The sequence below is a fragment of the Lynx rufus genome, unplaced genomic scaffold (assembly GCF_022079265.1).
Source record: "Lynx rufus isolate CCGP_SWC_20201006 ecotype Redwood Valley unplaced genomic scaffold, mLynRuf1.p SCAF_8, whole genome shotgun sequence".
NCBI lineage: Eukaryota > Metazoa > Chordata > Mammalia > Carnivora > Felidae > Lynx > Lynx rufus.
The window spans coordinates 19843667-19862436 of record NW_025814896.1 but is presented as its reverse complement, the minus strand read 5'-3'; positions in this window follow the sequence as shown (position 1 = coordinate 19862436).

The following is an 18770-nucleotide window of genomic DNA, read 5'->3' as shown; positions in this document are numbered from 1 at the left end:
GCTCATATATGCCACCCGTGATTCGGTTGAGCCCTCGGAGCTCCGAACCTACTCCCGATTGGTATTCATTACGCTGCAAAGGCCACAATGGTTTGGATTATCCCCTGTCATGCGTTGGAGCCCAGCCATACACGCAGGCTGTTCCCGTGACTCCATCTGTGACCCCGCCTCTGCCAGTTACCACAGACCATTGAGTCTCTTCCCACGGCCAAGGAGGTCCTAATCTATCTCATGAGGAGGCACCCAAGAGTAGAACGGGGACATCGCTTAACAAAAGCAACCATGTACAAACTATAAAGTACTCCGCAAGGTCTCAGGGTTATCCTCACCTTATCTCGTGACTATCCAACCTCTCCTGCTAGCACTGCTGCTGTGTCAAAGGCAATCTCGAGGACACTGGATGTCAGAGAGCCTTCCAGGTCCAATAATTCATAATGTTTGGATATACTGAATTCCAGTAAAAAATAAACAGACATATATGCAAATTAGATACATTTCTGTTGTCAACACTCTTTGATTTCAACAGTATTTGATTGAAACTGTTCTCGAGTGGCTGTTTTAACCTAGGGGGCCTCAATAAAAAGGGGAAGGGGGCACCCGGGTGGCTCAGTCAGCTAAGCATCTGACTCCTGATCTCTCAAGTCACGATCTCACAGTTCATGAGTTCGAGCCCCGCATTGGTCTCTGCGCTGATGGATGGCGCACAGCCTGCTTGGGATTCTGTCTCTCATTCTCTCTGCCCCTCCACTGTGTGTGCACCCCCCAAAACAAACACACACACACACACACACACACACACACACACACACAAACTTCAAAATATTTTAAATAAAAATTTTAAAAGTAAATAAAAAGATGAAGAAGCCAACATTTTGTCAGCTGGGGTGGGGGGAGGGGAAATCTAGACTTTTTTTCACGAAAGTCAAAAAGAGCAAGCAACTAATAACAGGAACATATGTTCCACATTTCACTCACCCTGTGCCGCGCAGTATTCTAAGCGCCCTACTCGACTCACCTATTCCCATGACAGACCTATAAAGTGAGGGCTGTGATTACCCCCATTTCACAGATGTGGAAGCCAAGGCACAGAGAGGTCGGGCAGCCCATCCAAAGTCACAGAGTCAGTAAATGGGAGGCAGGAAGCAAATCCCGAAAATCTAGTCTGGCATCTAGTCCCATGCTCTTAACGCACCTGCCCTCAAATCCCCAGGGCCCCTGCCTGCTATCGCAGAGATGAAAGCAACCGGGTTGCCGGGGAGACTCTCCCCGCAAGTTAGAAACCCCGTGTCTGTGCACATGAACCTGGATTTTCCAATTGTGCTTGGCTCCAGCTCCCCGGAGAGAAGGCAGCAAACCGGGAAAGCCCGAGCTGTCTCCTGCCCACTCCTGCTAATTAAACTCCTCCAACTGACACTGTTTGGCTCGTTCCAAGAGGATATTATTTTTAGCTTGTGAGGGTTAAAGGGGAAGGGAAGCGTGCCAAATTCAGGTTGTTAGAGAGGGCGAAGGAGAAAGGCGCTCAGAAGGAGGCCTTGTGATTACGACTCCATTTAATAAGACGATGGGGAAACTGGGAGCTCCTGGTCCTGCCTCAAAGGCTGCAGGGGAGGCTCCTGAACTCCGTCAGCCTCCTTAACAACTGCCGCCTCTGAATGGGTGGGATATTTCTCTACCTACACGGTCCCAATGTGACAGGAGCTGCAGATCCAGAAGTTTCTTTATTCTCTCTTCTCATTCTTGTTCCCTGGCATGGAGGAAGAGGGATGCTTTGCAGGCGAGGGGGAAGCAGGTTCTCACCTCCTCCACCCAGTTCCCTTTCGTCGCGCTCCGACCACGCGCCCTGCCCGTCCTCAGAGGTCATTGGATGATGGACCGACACAACCCTGGTTAGGAAGCTGGGAGGTTAGCATGCAGAGCTCCCTCTGAGGAAGGCCAGGCCAGACCCCACAGCATGGCTCCTCAGACTGCTAGACCCTGAGCCTGGGGCCCGTGCGAGGTGCACAGTCTGCAGGCAGTTCTCCCTCCCGGGACTCCATCCACCTAAGACCGGTTCACTCTTCCGCCCAGAGCCTCTTTCTTCCCGTGGCCCCTGGCCCTCTGCTTCAGTTTCAGTGATTAAGGATGCAAAATCCCCAGCCACTAACCCACCCTGCCTCCAATGGTCCAAACCCCAGCAGCTCAGCCCTGTTCAGCCGAGGCTTAAACCCCGGTAGCCCTGGCATACACACCATGAAACCCGTCAGATTCAATTCGCAGGAAAGAGAACTGGTTTTTTGGTCCTGCTTTTCATGTGATTAATAGATGTCATTGTTTGGTCTGACAGCAAAGGCTCCGTTGTACGACCCGCTAACAGTTTCCCTCCTGGACGGAGCCCAGAGAGAATACTCCTGACGCTCAAAAAGAGCATTTTTCTCAGGGCTCGATGTATTGCCATTAGGTAAGAGCACACTGGTGGAATTTTCAGCACATGTGATAAACAGATACAGCCGAACGGAGTTAAGAGACCAGCGTGGAAAGGCAGCTACTGCGTATTGCAAAGGTGGCTGTGAAATGCCCTCATTAAGAGCGGGTAAGAGCCAGACGTGGATTTGAATCTCTGCTCACCCTCTCACTGCCTGCACGACCTTAGGAAAGTCACGTCACCTTCTGAGACGTGGATCTATCCTTGCAAAGTAGGGCTGATAGCAGTTACCTCGTAGGGTCGTGTGCCCTGAGACGATGCTAGGAAGGCTCTCAGCACAGTGCCTGGCACAGAATTCGCCGTGCCTGACATCAGCTGCTGTTAATTAGGTCATCCATGAACACGAGGGACAGAGAGAGGCCTGAGGCAGGACCAGATCCACAGCATCATCTCTGGCACGAGGTAGGCTCTCTTTTCAAATCTCGATAAAGCGGCTTCCAATTACCGTGGGTACATGACACAAAACAACGATCAGTCTAGAGCAGTTGTTCGTTGTTGACGCTGTTACAAAATAAAATTCATGGGAAGAAATTGGGGGCGACTGGGTGGCTCTGTCGGTTAAGCATCCGACTTCGGCTCAGGTCATGATCTCACGGTTCACGGGTTCGAGCCCCGCGTCCGGTTCTGTGCTGACGGCTCGGAGCCTGGAGGCTGCTTCGCATTCTGCGTCTCCCTCTCTCTCTGCCCCTCCCCCGTTCACACTCTGTCTCTCTCTGTCTCTCAACAATGAATAAAAACGTTTAAAAATTGTTTAAAAATTCATATGGCTTCATTCAACAATTCATGAACTGGCCAGCAGCCCTTCTAGCAAATAGAAAGGAGCCCCATCAAGCTGCAGGAAAGGAAAGTTTTTTAAGGCCAGAGAGAATGGAAAAAAGAATGGAAAAAAGGCATTTATTACCAAAGAATGCATTGTTTTAGGGATGGCTGCCCTCCCAAGTGGAATGGATAAAAGTCTATCAGTGGATTACCTCCTAGTGTTGACCAGAAAACTCCAGGTTAGCTGGTTAAAGGTCATATTTCGGGGTGGGGGGTTGATACTGTGGTTAGGTTAGGTATTAAGTCTTGGTTTGCTGATGTAGAGACTTAACATAACCGACTCCATTTTGGGGCCGTGGTTTTCTTTTTAACAATGCCTAACTGTTCCTTCAATTAGCAACTGCTTCTTTAAAATCTCCTCTCCCAATAGTAAATAATGAATTTATTTAGGATATATATTTGTAAACACTACAAAAACTTAGCTTTTAATAGCGGGCAGTGCGTTAACATGTTACAGGTTTTACAGTAGATGAAATAATGGTTTTGTTTTATGTGTCTCAAGGGAATGGAAAAAATGTTGTGACTTGAACATTTTGAACGATATAAATCAAATGTTCAGTGGTTCTTGATCTGGGTGATTTTAACCCCCCACAGGACATTTGGCAATGTCTGGAGATATTTTTGGTTGTCACAAATAGGGTGAGGGGAGTTTCCTCTGGCATCTAGGGGTTAGAGTCCAGGGATGCTGTTAAGTATCCTATGATGCCCAGGATGACTCCTCACGACAAAGAATTATCTGACCGCAAGTGGCGCTGATGCTGAAAGGCTGACAACCTCTGGGTGACCTAAGGCGGGGGCGGGGGGGGGGTGGCGGTGGCAGCCGGGGAGCAGGGTCATAAATGGCTTTTACTGTGTGAGGAAATTCAGCTACAATTTAAGTCATTGGCACTGAATGGAAACAATGTTTACCTAATAGATCATTGGAGAATTATTTGTAAACATTGTATGTAGTTCTTGGTGAATTTCATTTTTCACATTAAAAATATTTTTTCCCAGGGACGCCTGGGTGGCTCAGTGGGTTTGAGCAACCAGCTCTTGATTTCAGCTCAGGTCGTGATCTCACGGTTTATAAGTTCGAGCCCCCCATCAGGCTCTGTGTTGACAATGCAGAGCCTGCTTGGGATTCTGTGTCTCCCTCTCTCTCTCTCTGCCCCTGCGCCACACACATGCAAGCTCTCTCTGTCTCTCTCTGTCAAAGATAAATAAACATATATATATATATTTTTTTTCTTCTCCGAATACAAAATGCAGAGGTCTTCAGGATTGTCATTGTTTCCAAGGTTACCTGAGCTGGTTTTTATTTTGTCTCCCAAGGAAGGAGTGGAAATCAGAGGCTGAGTAACATTGCCTCCATCTTCCAAGATGGAGTTGGTCCCTACACACTCCTTTCCCGGTAAGAAAAGCAAAGAAACATATTGCTAAGATTTTACTTACCCTAACTTCAGTTTAAAGATTTCCCTCCTTCAAGTTCATGTGCATGGTCTCTCATCCAAGGATAGGATTTCCCCAGTGGCTGCCAAGATGGAAATCATAACATTCGAAAGTACAAGGAACAAGGTAAAGGTCCCATTCGTTGTTCCGTTTTCCTTACCTTTCATGCCCACAGAATATGGCTTTGCCCATCTGAGAAAGTCATTAGTGAGGGAAGGGACTATATAAGCACTTCCTTGAAATTGGGGCAAGTTTGCTGTTTTTGGAAAATATCAGGCTGGAAGACTTCACATTCAATAGAGGGGAAAACTACTAAAGTAAAGTTACATGATTCTCTGATTTCAGAGGCTCTCAGTTAGATTTTGGCCCCGCCCCACGCCTGTGCTCCCCTCTACTTGCCACGGGTCAACCCAAGCTACCACATGGTCCTGAGAGGCCCAGAGAGTTCCACAGAGCATGGGTAGATCAGCATCACGATCTTAATCCAGGATACAAAGGGGAAACTGGTATTTATTAAGCGTGGATGATGGGCCAGGGACTGTGCAAGGTGCCCTAAAGATGAGAGATCCTCCAGAGGAATTTCAGAAACCACAGCGAGGTTAGCACCAAAAAAGAAAACAATTTGGGTAGATTCTTTTTTTTTTTAATTTTTTTTAATCTTTATTTATTTTTGAGAAAGAAAGAGAGACAGAATGTGAGCAGGGGAGGGGTAGAGAGAGAGAGGGAGACACAGAATCCGAAACAGGCTCCAGGCTCTGAGCTGTCAGCACAGAGCCCGACGCGGGGCTCGAACTCACGGACCGCGAGATCGTGACCTGAGCCGAAGTCAGAAGCTTAACTGACTGAGCCACCCTGGCGCCCCGATTTGGGTAGATTCTTGTTTAAACTAACGTAAATCCAAATGTGGTTAACGAACATACCTTAAAGAGAAATGTCAGTGTGGTCAGGAAATTGCCATCTTATTTACGTGTTATCCCTGGCCTGTCCCCTCCTTCACAAGGCTGCAATTCCCTTTGAACCAAGACTTCTTAAAGACCAGTAATTTATCTGCACCTACCTCCCCCCCCACCATACCGAGAAGACTGTCTGACTTATCGCAGGTCCCCATAGATTCATGCTGAATTATTGTACTTTAGTTCCAACATGGGTGCAGGTTTCACGTGATGCCTGGTGCATAGCATGAACTCCAATACATAATATATTTAAATTGAATTTATCTGCAATATAATAAGATTAACAACAGCTGTGCCACAGGATGGGGGCCAAAATGTAAATGGACTAACAGCAGAGACAGTGCCTGGCACGGTGCCGGTGAACAGCAGAGACTCACTAAATGTTTGTTAGTGTGACATTAGTACAAGGGAGGGTCTCTGAGGAGGCAGAAGCTATGCATTTGCACAGGGATCCAGCCAAGAGTTGCTGGCACTGTGTCTGCTCCAAGAAGCTCTCCAGGAGGCAGCCTGATACCCGCTCAGGAGCTCCACACTTCACCTGAGCTACGCATGGCTTTTAAACACGATGGGTGTTTCTACGGCCATGAGACTTTTAAGATGTGGACCGTTGAGGCTTCTTGAGTAGTGGGTGCAAAGTAAATATCAGGAATAACTGATATTACACAGAACCATATTACACCAATTCTGAAAAGAATAACGTGTTTAAAAATAGGAGGAAAGGGCCACCTGGGTGGCTCAGTCGGCTGAGTGTCTGACTTCGGCTCGGGTGATGATCTCGCGGTTCACGAGTTCAGGCCCCGCGTCGGGCTCTGTGCTGAAAGCTCGGAGCCTGGAGCCAGCTTCAGATTCCGTGTGTCCCTCTCTCTCTGCCCCTTCCTGCTCGTGCTCCGTTTCTCTGGCTCTCCCTCTCTCAAACATGAATAAAAACATTTGAAAATATTTTAAAATATTTTAGAAAAAAATTAAGATGGGGGAAAAGCTTATGCATGACTTCTCACCCCTCTCTGGGTAGACCCTGACATCTGGATGTTGCTTCAACTGAGTCCCCAAATTGCACATTTTGGCCTTCGTTTCCGACCTTCTAGTCTTCTCTTCATCTTTACTGAGCATGTCTCCCATTACCGTGTTGCTTAGTGGGGTAATTCCGCCACCCCTACCTGGAGGAACAGACTGTGGAAGATGTTACGAACCAGCGCATGTGATGATGGCAATGAAAACAGCAGTCGCATCACAGCCAGAATTAATGGAGTCCCTGCCGTGTGCCAGGCACTGTGACAGGAATTTAGAAGGATTTGGAATATCCCTGTGCAGTTGAGATCCTGGAATGAAGGTTCGATCCTGACTCGATTAGTGTTCTTTCCAAGGTCAGAAGTCACTTCTCTCTATGACCGTAGGCGATGTGGAAGACAGACCAACCACCAAAGCTGTGGTAAATATTTCGCTAAGGGCTTTTCCCGGCGCAACTTGCTTTAAACAAGCACCTTGAACCATAAAGACTGGTAACACAGCGAGAACAAGTCCATCCAAACCTCATAATTAGAACAACCAACATAGACATCGATCATGGAGGTCCACCCACTCGGTACATATTTATTGAGCACATGCTACATGCCAGACATTGTTTTAGGCCCCAGATCTACATAGAAAATGAGACGTAAGAAAACCCTTTCTTCAGGGAGCTGATATTCCAGTGGTAAAAGATACGAAAGTTGGAGAGAGAGAGAGAAAATATGTGAACAAGATTATTTCTGTGAAAATAAATTCTAGAGGGGCACCTGGGTAGCCCAGTCGGTTAAGCCTCTGACTCTTGATTTTGGCTCAGGTCATGCATGATCTCACAGTTGGTGAGTTTGAGGCCTGCCTTGGGCTCTGTGCGGACAGTGCAGAGCCTGCTTGGGATTCTCTCTCTCCCCCCTCTCTGCCCCTCCCCAGCTCGCTCGCTCTCAAACAATAAACTAAACAAACAAACAAACAACAAGCCCAAAAAACAAAAAATGAAAAACAAAACAATAATAAATTCTGGAAAGACAAGAAAACAGGGCCATGAGATAGAAAGTGCTTGGAGGGCATGGGGGTGCAGAGCCAATCGAGAAGGTAACATTCCCACTGGAGGAGTCAGCCGTGCAGAGAGGGGAGAGCGAAACAAGTAGACGGAGAAGGTCAGAGGCAGGAATGAGGTTGGTGCTTGGGACGTGGAAAGAAGACCAGCATGGCTAAGGCACAGTGGGTGAGGGGACAGCGGGAGACATGGGGGACCGAGAGGTCAACAGGACCCAATCACACAGGGACTCGAGGAGTCCCATACTGAGGAGCTTACAAAGACCATCGCGAGGTCCGGATAAGTGTCACATGACTCTGTTTACATTTCAGAGAGATTACCCAGGATGCTGTGCGACTGCGATCTCAGAAGGTCCAGTGAAAGTTCCTATTTGTAACTCTAAGGACCATCCTTTTGTCATTTACTTCAGGAACAGGGACTGTGCATTTTCCGTGGGCCGGACACCTGGCCAGACGGAGGCTGCGAAGGTGAATAAAGGAGAGTCCTTGTCCTCGGGTGGTTTCCCATCTCGTGGGGGTTGCAGTTCCACCAGTGGGTGATTCAAGCACTCGGGCCGCCTCCCTTGGGGAGATCCAAGCGCCACCGAAGACATAGACAGAGCAAGGCTTCCTGGAAGGACTGACCTCCCAGCTCTGAGACACTGGTTATCAGGAGTCACCCACCGTAGCAGAGGGATTTGGGGGCAGAAAGCGTTTGTGCCAGGGAAATGTCATTTCCAAAATCCAGAGGGGAGACGGAAGGTTTCTCACTGGGACAAGGGAGGGCAGTCTGGGAGGGCAGGAGCCGGGCTTAGGAGTGGCCAGGGAGAGGCCAGAATAGGAAGCCGGCCCACAGCTTAAGGGCGTGGGGAGCCAGGAGGTGGGTTCATGCCGAATGCAGCGCTCTGTAAAAAGGGGCCCGGGCCCATCCTGACTCAACAGGGCCGGGAGGGAGCTCGGAGAAGAAAATGCAAGTGCCCGAGATCCTAACGTCAAAGGGTTCCTCTGGCTGTATGCTTCCTTTAGCCTTCAAGGTGCTCTTTTTCCAAGCACAGCCTCCGCCTACCTGCCAGTCCTGTCCTCCGGGCTGTGTGGCTCCCTGGCCCGTGGGGAGAGGCATCCCTCCCTACCCAGTGTGGAGAAGCCACTCCGCGCTCCCACGAACCTGTGGCCGTCACCCCCGCAGGGCTGAATTGTGGCGTCTCGAAGGCAAGCGCCCGCTGGAGAAGCAAGAGTTATGACTGATGCTGCTGTTCCCAAAGCCGTGGGAGAGCTGTTTGCACAACTCAATGGGCCATGCCCCAGCAGCCCTTCCAAGCAAGGAAGCAGCAGCCGGCACTGCTGGGAAAGCATGATGGGGGCTGTGACTCAGCCGGACGGGAGGGACAGCAGCGGGGTCCATCCATCAGAGGAGGCAGGGGAGACAGAGATAGGGGTCCTTGAGAATAAATATTTCAAAAGATGGCAAGGGCGTATGCTCTTTGCAAACCCAGGAGACTTTCTGCTGCTGGTGAGGCAGCACAGCCGGCACACAGACAGATAAGACCAGCTTTGGAGCCGTTCAGCCCGAGTTCAAGTCCTGACTCTGCCACCCCCTGAGCAAGTTGCTTAACCTCTCTGCCCCTCAGTTGGCCTATCGGTAAGTTGAAGCCAAAATGGTACCCGGTATGAGGCTGTCATAAGGGCTTAGGAAGTCAGCAAACATTAGGCTCCGAGACCAGCGCCTGGCATCCAAGTGTTCATCTCGTGTGAGCGATCGTCGTTCCCTACTCTGCGCCAGGCTCTGCGGATTAAGAGACAGATACACTCAGTCTTTAACAACTGCACAGTGTAGGGAGAGAGGAAGGGATGCCATTCATTGATCACCTACTACGAGTCACGTGTTTTGCGTGTGTTAGCTGTAAGGTTGTAGAAAACACACTTGCTTATTTTTTTGTCTGGTACCAGAGTGGGGAGTGTTTCTACTAAAAGTAACAGAGGCAGACAAATGCTCGACCAGAGAGAGACAAGTAATGATTTCTGTATAAAGATGATTGGGGAGAGGGAGTGAGGTGTGAAAGGGCACCGAGATCACAGTGGCAAGATTGCTTCTGGGATGTCTGGGAGGCTCAATTGGCTGAGTGTCCAACTTCAGCTCAGGTCATGATCTCCTGGCCCGGGCCGTGGGTTCGAGCCCCACATCGGGCTCTGTGCTGACAGCTCAGAGCCTAGAGCCTGCTTCGGAGTCTGTGTTTCCTTCTCTCTCTGTCTCTCCCCCACTCTCCTCTCTCTCTCTCTCTCTCCTTCTCAAAAATAAATAAACATTAAAAGAAAAAAGAAATTTGCTTCCTATTCCATACTGTTCTCCTTTAGTTATGCTTTAATAATTGTTCTTAGCTTGTCTCTGATACTGTTCCAGGCTAGTTTCTACATTTAGATTTTGTCCAGGGGGGTTACATTATTGAAGCCAGTGGAAAGCCCACAGGACCGAGCCCTGAGGCAGAGAGAGCACAGGCGTGGATTCCAGCTCGCCTCTTCCTGTGGATTTAGGCACCTCACTCGACCCCTCCAGCTCGTTCTTTGCTCGTGCGGCACAGCCTGGCTAGGTCTGCCCTCCGTGACTGTTAGGACAATGAAAGGGCATGACGGGAGGAGACCATACAGCCTGCCACCGTGTGCCTTCCTCACTGACGTGTGCCTTAGTCATGACCACGATGGTGCCAGACCCTCAGCCTGTGCTAAGCGTACCCTCTCCAGGGAGCTATGTCACGTGACTCCGCCCCATCCTGTCCCCCACAGACCCAGCAGAGTGCACCTGCCCCAAGGGCAGCCAGCTCTGGCTCTGATGGAGAGAGATACGCCCATAGGCCCGGAGGGTTCTTCCTATTACGAAACTGAATCAGAAGACGAATAAACAGCAGGAGCCCAGGAGCCAAAGCAAAGGTGAAAGAATGTGTAGTTCAAAGCCATGAGTTCCCGAAGTGACGAAAAGGGAGCAAGGAGGCCAACAGGGAGGGGGGAGAGAATAAATAAGGCAGACTCTGCAGTGAGCGGATTTCAGAGAAAGTCCCGGAGGCCTAGTCCCACCAGGGATCCTGCCCTTCCCAAGGCCATGGCCATTCACTGCCCTGGAGCCCATGAGGCCCAGCCATGGGCTCAGATGCCTGGTTTAGTCATCCCTATTTGTAGCCTGGAGAGCAGTGTCTTTCACCAGGGAGTGCTCCCAGGAGCCTTGTGGCGGTGCCCAGAGACAGTTTGGGTTAGTGCAACCGGAGTGGGGAGAGTGCTCCCCGCTTCTAGTGAGTAGAGGCCACGGATGCCGCCAGCGCCCCGCGACGCCCGGGTTGTGCCACCCAACCCCACTAGCAAAGAACTATGCAGCCCCAAATGTCAAAAGAGCCAGTGCTGGGAAAGCTGGCCTTGGAAGCAGCTCCCCTTTACGGAACAATTCTGCCTCTTAAAATCTAAAGAATCCATGAAATGCAATGCTTTTTCAGTCCTGCCATATTATGAGTACTTGAGGGCACTTTGGGGAGTGATAGATTTGTGTCGTCCACAGTTCACTGCTTGGGGCCTGGTGCAGAACAGCTGTTTAATACAGTGGATTTGCCTTGTAATTGAAGTTGGGTTTTAACCCATGGTTTAAGTCTCATAGACAAAGACACCCTTGGAAATCACTCAAATCACGCACAACACTTTGTACATGCAATGCACACGGCTTGGCATATAGACAAAGGGCTTGGCGTGTGTTGATTTTCATAGTTAAAGCTTTGGAGTTTAAAATGCTGGATGCATAGCTGACCATAAGGAGCAGGTTTCACAGGACAAGCTGTACTAGGGAACTTGGGACTTTCTGGTGTACTAGCCGCTGAATAGAAGGGCCAGGGAAATTTCTGTAGCAAATAACTATTGTTCCTCCTGTATCCTGTATGGAAGGTGGGGCAGTGACAATACCTATGGGACCAGGAGTTGTCAGGATTAAGCCGTCCAGGCTGCAAGTGGACGCTTTGTATCTGCAAGCTGGTATTTCTATTTCTGTCACCCGATGGTAATAACAATACCTCCAAAATCCAAACGGGGGTCCCTCGGACCCAACGTGATCTGAAGCAGAGAAGTTTCCCCCAGAGCACAGGACTCTCGCACCCTTATTCCAGGGCATCCTCGCGGCTCTTCAGGAAGACCCCGGGAAAATTAGCCGAGACGAAATCTCTCACAGCCAGAAGGAAAGGACTGTGGGATTAAGAGAAGTAGATCCATCTGTTGTGAGATTTGGGTGTCTGGGGCATACTCTGAAAAGAAATGAGGCAGATGAGATTCACGGACTCAGAGACGGAAACACAGGGGAGAGCACTCCACGGGAGTCCTCTCGGGGTGGAACTGTGGGTGACGAATCTGAAGGAGTATTCCTACCTTGACGTACGAGGATCAGGAAACAGACAGGAACAAACCTTTTAACAAAATAATAGCATTGAAAACTATGATAAAATTGTCTTTAGCTGTAATTTCTTCAGGACCCTTAGGTTTGAGGAACCAGATTCAGTGCTTCCTGTTTATTATCTCATTTAATGTTAATCACGCCAAGGGGCTCTATTTTCAGATCCAAGGGGTCCCCTAATCAGCTCGTTGTAGCACGAGGGCACAGAGCCAAACATTTCCACTCCAAAATCCAAGATAGGCTCTTCACCCTAAACCCAAGCCTTCCCCTTGTCCACAGCCCGGAAAACTCCACATGAAACCCATTATCTCAGTGTGGCTGTGAGGCTGTCTCTGAAAAGGAGGAAAACCAGATTCCTTCCTGTGTGATACTGATAGCTAACGGATAGGAAGAAGTGATGAACATTCTCGAACATTCCGAGCACCCTTGGATACGGAATGCTTGCTGCCATATATCCGTTCGGCTGTGTTCTTCACTCACAGTCAAGCTTTTGTCATTGTGATGTCAGTCTTGGGACTGACATGTGGACCAGATCAAAGTACAGATAGCTGGAGGTGGAGGAAACAAAAGGAAATACAAAGCCAAAAGAAGACACCTATTTCTTTTTTTTTTTTTAATTTTTTTTTCAACGTTTTTTATTTATTTTGGGACAGAGAGAGACAGAGCATGAACGGGGGAGGGGCAGAGAGAGAGGGAGACACAGAATCAGAAACAGGCTCCAGGCTCCGAGCCATCAGCCCAGAGCCTGACGCGGGGCTCGAACTCACGGACCGCGAGATCGTGACCTGGCTGAAGTCGGACGGCTTAACCGACTGCGCCACCCAGGCGCCCCGGAAGACACCTATTTCTTAATGTAGTATTTAACCAAAACGAGCCCCCAAAGACTCTCTTTTTTGAAAAAGCTTCTTGGATCTTGCGAGAAATCTTCATGAATTCCTCTCTGCCTGTAGGAAGAAGGCACATCATTAGAAAGGTAATTTGCCCTTCAATTGTAATAAAGTCTTAAATTTTACCTGTGCCTTTCCGGATATGACCTCTGACCTCGGGTTGTCTAGCTGACTGCTCCCAGCTTCCTTCAAGTTGATGGTCATGCCGTGTGCTTCCGCATTGAGAAAATCAAGCCTTGGGTCAAATTCCATACCTCTGTGCAAATGCATAGAAAATTACCTTTCTAAATAACCGGGGATTAATGTTTTAACTCTTAAATAGCTGATACTTCCTATCAGATGTGGAACAGAAATGAGTGCTTTCAACTATTGCCTGCATCTTCTATAGTTAGGTGTAATCTTTCTTACTATATTGTGTTATTAAAATAGATTATGTAATGCGTAATCTGCAATATGTTAAAGCATAGAAGTTATAATATGATGTTTTATTAAAATTGTTATAAACCGATTTTTAAAAGGTTGCTACGGTTTAGGAAAGGGATCGGTAAACTATGTTCTCCAGGCCAAAGCCAGCCCACCGCTTGTTTTTATAAATAAAGTTTTATTGGGACACAGCCACGCTCATTATATATTGGCAATGCCCGCTTTTGCAGTACAACAGAGCTAAGCGGTTGCAACAGAGACAATACGGTCCACAGAGCCTGAAATATTTATGATCTAGCTTTTTTAGAAAAGTTTGCCACCGATTGCCTTAAAATAACACAGGAGAGGGGTGCCTGGGTGGCTCAGTCGGTTGAGCATCTGACTTTGGCTCGGGTCATGATCTCGTGGTTCGTGAGTTTGAGCCCCGCGTCTGGCTCTGGGCTGACAGCTCAGAGCCCGGAGCCTGCTTCAGATTCTGTGTCTCCCTCGGTCTCTGCCCCTTCTCCACTCACTCTCTGTCTCTCTCTGTGTCTCTCTCTCTTTCACAAATAAACACTAAAATAAATTAAATAACACAGGAGCTATAATATTGAAACTCAGTTTCCTCCTCATTAAATGAGTAGCTTTGGCGGGGTGATAGCTGAAATTAAGATCACTTCTGGCGTTCGGGTTGTTTGATCAAGCACAAATTTAGAATCAATCTGGCATCTGTAGTCCAGTAAAACGTTCGGGCTGTGTCCTCAAATAACTTAATATCTCTAGTGATGCTTTATGGATCCTTTGTAGACGGAACTATACCTTTTGGGTTATGACCATTCTGTGCTGCTTGGTGTATACATCCCTTACACCACTGAACTCCAGGCTTCACACCTTTATCCCCCTCCAAATGCCGTCACCCATCTTGGGCCTACCTCTCCTCACCCCTTGTGGCACCAGAGCCAGAAATCCTAACACCCTGAGATGGATCAGATGTTTCTTGGGGCACCTGGGTGGCTCAGTCAGTTTGGGCTCAGGTCTAATCTCATGATTCATAGGATCAAGCCCTCTGTTGGGCTTCAGGGAGCCCTGCTAGTGAAAAGCCTGCTAGGAATCCTCCTTCTCTCCCTCCCTCTGTCCCTCCCCGGCTCCTGCGCTCTGTCTCTCTCTCCCTCAAAATAAACTTTAAAAAGTATGTTTCTATCGGCCAACACGTTAGTATCATCAACAATCCAGGCTTGGTGTGATGTTGCACAGGATAGGAACAAACCCAGTGTGTGTGGCATGAACGGGTGGGTCCGCTCCGTGCCTCCACCTGCCCCTTCCCAGGGCCCAGGGCCCCTTCCCCCTACGGGCCAAGCTGCCAGCTTTTCCTCTCTTCTCCGGCTGAATGGCCTGTGCCTCTGGTCTTTCCTAGCCCTTACTCCAACGTGCAGCTGTATCCTTCCCATTTGGTATTTGGACTGACCCCATGCCCTCTGGTTTGACCTTGATGATCTTACCTCTGGGATTGCCCCTTTGGAAGACCTCCGGCGTGGCTTCATCTGTCTCCATCATGGGTTCTGGCTCCAGTGGGCATAAGGTGAGCCGTGCAGAGCCACTGAGAGGCCAAAGGGAGTTGGGGGCAGCTCAGCAGAGGCAGGGCTCCACGTGGATTGGGAAGTAGCTGTTCCATCAGGACTGGGACTTGACTGGGAAACATGGAGCTTGCAACTGTTGGGTGAATGAAGCATAATCTGTTGAACTAACGGCCTCAAATGCCAGACCAAAGCATTCCCGCAATTTCTGGCTGGCTTACATGATACTTATTTCATCTTTACACTTACAGGTAAGAAGGAAAAGAAAAGAAAGGAAAAAAGCCCACCCCTTACTTTAATACTTGAATGCAGAGCCTAGCGGTTACGGAGATGAACTTTGAGCCAGACTGCCTGGTTCCAAGTCCAGGCTTCACCTCACATCATGTATAACTTTGGACGGGCTGGCTTGACTTCCTTGCCTCAGTTTTCTCTTTTGTAAAGCAGAAATAATACAAGTGCCCCATCAGATGATCGTGCAGAGCGCTGTTATCTGGTCTTGTCCGTATGCTAGACACTGAGCTGGGCAGTCCTCCTCACCCACTTTTCACAAACAGAAGGAACAACATAGGCGCCATGAGCACCCCGGGTTTTGCAGATGTGGAAACTGAGGCTCAGAAAGTTTGAGTCACTTGTCAAGGATAAGAGGGAGGGCATGGCAGCGTCTGAAAGATAACTCCAGTCTACCCAATTCCCCAGTCAAGTTTTAAATCAATTGAAATGGGTACATTCTGCCATACCACTCTTTACATCCTGTGGAGCCTTGTTCCTGGAAATCGCCATCCCCGGCCTGAGATATAAAAGCAGGTAGAGTCAAGGTCGAGGCTGGTTTGTATTTAGTTTACATCCTCCTCTTGAAAGAAGTCAACCGCCGGCAGCAGACAAGCCAATCTGGGACACTGCGTAGATTTATCTCTGATTTTTAGATTTTTAACGGGGTACTTGTCATTGTGCGTATTTTGCTAATCTGGAAGATTTACCCTGTTCATTTGCTGCGTCTCCTCTTTTCTCTTCTCACTCCTTCCCCTTAGCAATTTCTGGCCATGCCCCTTTGCAGAATACCAGCTATTGTTTGATGGGTGTTTCATAAAGAAGAAAATCTATGCAATTCTTGTTAACAGAATCTCTAACAGAAACCGAAAGAAACGCACACGAGGTAATATATGTAATATATGATATGTCACATATCACATACACACACACACACACACACACACAGGAGGAATCTCATGGTTTGGTTCAGTCCACAAGTTGGTATAGAAATGTACAATTCTCTTATTCTTATTTACAATGGGCCCCTTTCACAAAGATTTTGCTACTAGATGATATTGAGGGGGAACAACTGGGTTGTTAATTCACACATACATAAATCTCATTTTGATTCTGACAGAGGAGAATAAAAGCATGAGTTATGACCTCTAGGGATTCATTTGAACCAATTCAAAGGGCTGAGGCAGGAGGCAAAATGGGAACACTGCTGCCTGAGTTTCCCCGGAAGAGCATCGTTTGTTGAGCGCTTATTCTGTGCATTCTGTGTAAATTCTTCCTATAAATTAACATGGCACATCAACCCTTTGAGCGAGGGGTTGTTCTCCCCATTTTCCGGATGAGAAAACTGAGGCTAGGAAAGGCTCCATCAGTTGCCCAAAGCCATGCTGCTCACCTTCGGTGGGGCTGAAACGATGACTCTCAGCTGACCTGAGTAACCTGGAAGGTGGTCTGAAGGTCTTAAGCTCCTAGAACAGAGATTCTCTGAGGTGTGAAGGCACACTAAGTGCAGTCTCAGCCTAGCCAGGATTAGTGTCTGTGTGCGTGTGCGTGTGTCTGTTTATCTCCTACAAAGACCGTGTAGGAGCGTGTGCACTTCAGGGAGCGAGCAACAGCAATGGTATAAATGTAGTGCTACATCACATCTGGATCCAAACGGGAAAGAAGGAAGGGAGGAAGGAAGGATTGGAGGGCGGAGGCCAAATGGTATCCAACGTCAGTAACCGATGTGGTGAGTTTCAAGGACACTTTCAGTTGCAAGAGAAGACCTCGTGGGACGAATAAATAAGCCAGAGGTGGACCTACCCTACATTTGGTAGATTCAAAGGTTGAGTCACTTCACCGAAGACTCGAGTGCTTTCCATTTTTCTGCTATGCCATCTTCCCCTTATGGGCTCTGCCCTCAAGATGGCCTCTCAAGGCCAGGCAGTTCGAGAATATACATCTACACATGAAACCATTCAGAGGATAAGGAAGACCCTCTACTCCGATGCATTCTTGCTAAGGGTTAGGAAGTCCTTCTAGAACCTCGCATCAGTTCTCTCTTTGTGTTGGCAAAAACCCATCACAGACCTACTTGGACATCAGTCCCTGTGAAGAGGAAGGGACCTCTATTGTTTAAACAGACTCTTGGAGATAGAATCCATCCCGGAGAGAAAACCGCATGACCACGCTGCAACCATGGACACATTTGTGTCCCACTGTAGCACATCTGTGTCCTTATATCCCACTGTAACACATTTGTGTCCCATGCCAGAGAAGGCACTTCTGCTAAGTACATGAGCCCACAAGACCACACTGAATGTTGAGAACAGGGACTCAGTATCCAACCACCTAAAAGCAAGGGCCCCCCTGGGAAAGGACGTAGAGCTTGGGAGAGCCCTGCTTTGTGCACTGTGGGCCGTGTTCCCTCAATACCCAGGCCCTCTGCACATTTATGCATACACTGGCGTCAGAGAGATGGTCAACATGGACAAAGTCCCTCCCTTCAAGGACTTTAAATTCTTGTGGAGGTGGGCCAAGAAAGACAAAAAAATAGCGAACAGACACAAAACGTATAAGGGGGCAAACTGTGCTATAAAGAAAAAAGGAAGGAGATAAAGAGATAGACTATAACAAAGGATGTGCATCCTTCCTTCTAACTGGAAAGACCTCTTCCTCCCTCCCCCACACTGTCGCCCCGCTAATTAACTCCTGGTCTTCTTTCCAGTCTTAGCTTATGTAGCTAAGACACTCCTTTAGCGTCTCCCTAGCTTCTGAATCTCTCCCTTCTCTTATACAAACTTCTTCTCATGGGAGTTGCAACTTCATTTTTACTTCTACGATTGCTTAGTAGTCCTTCTCTAGATCATAAGAACCATAGGAATAGATAATGTACCTATTTGCTCAGGATTCCATCTGCAACACTGAGCGCACTGCTTAGCATACAGTAGGCACTCAATAAATTCTTTTTTGAGTGATGGAACGAGAAACTGAAATTGTGGTGTTGGCCTTTGGTGGGGCCACGGAAAAGAAACAATTTTCCTGGGGACCACCTGCCACTACCTAGAACAGCACATCAAACCCCAGACTATCTCCGGCCCAGTTTGCCTGCTCTGGACCAGTTTTCCTAGGTTTATATGCTTTCCCTGACAATAAGTGTTTGAAAAATATGCAGACTAGATACTATTCTAATATCCTGTTCATTGCTGCGTATCAGAAGTATTCTTTTTTTCCGTGCAGATTGTACCCCATTGGGAGGGCACAGGGAGCAAAAACCATCTCTTTCCCTGGGGAATGTGCTTAAAAGAGGCTTTAGAGGGCCACCTGGGTGGCTCAGTCAGTCAAGCATCTGACTCTGGATTTTGGCACGGGTCATGGTCTCACGGCTCACGAGTTCGAGCCCCACGTTGGGCTCTGTGCTGAAAGCAGAGAGCCCGCCTGGGGGTTCTCTCTCTCCCTCTCTTTCTGCCCCTCCCCCACTCGCTCTCTCTCTCTCAAAATAAGTAAATAAACTTAAAAATTTTCCAAAAGGCTTTAGAAAAGAGA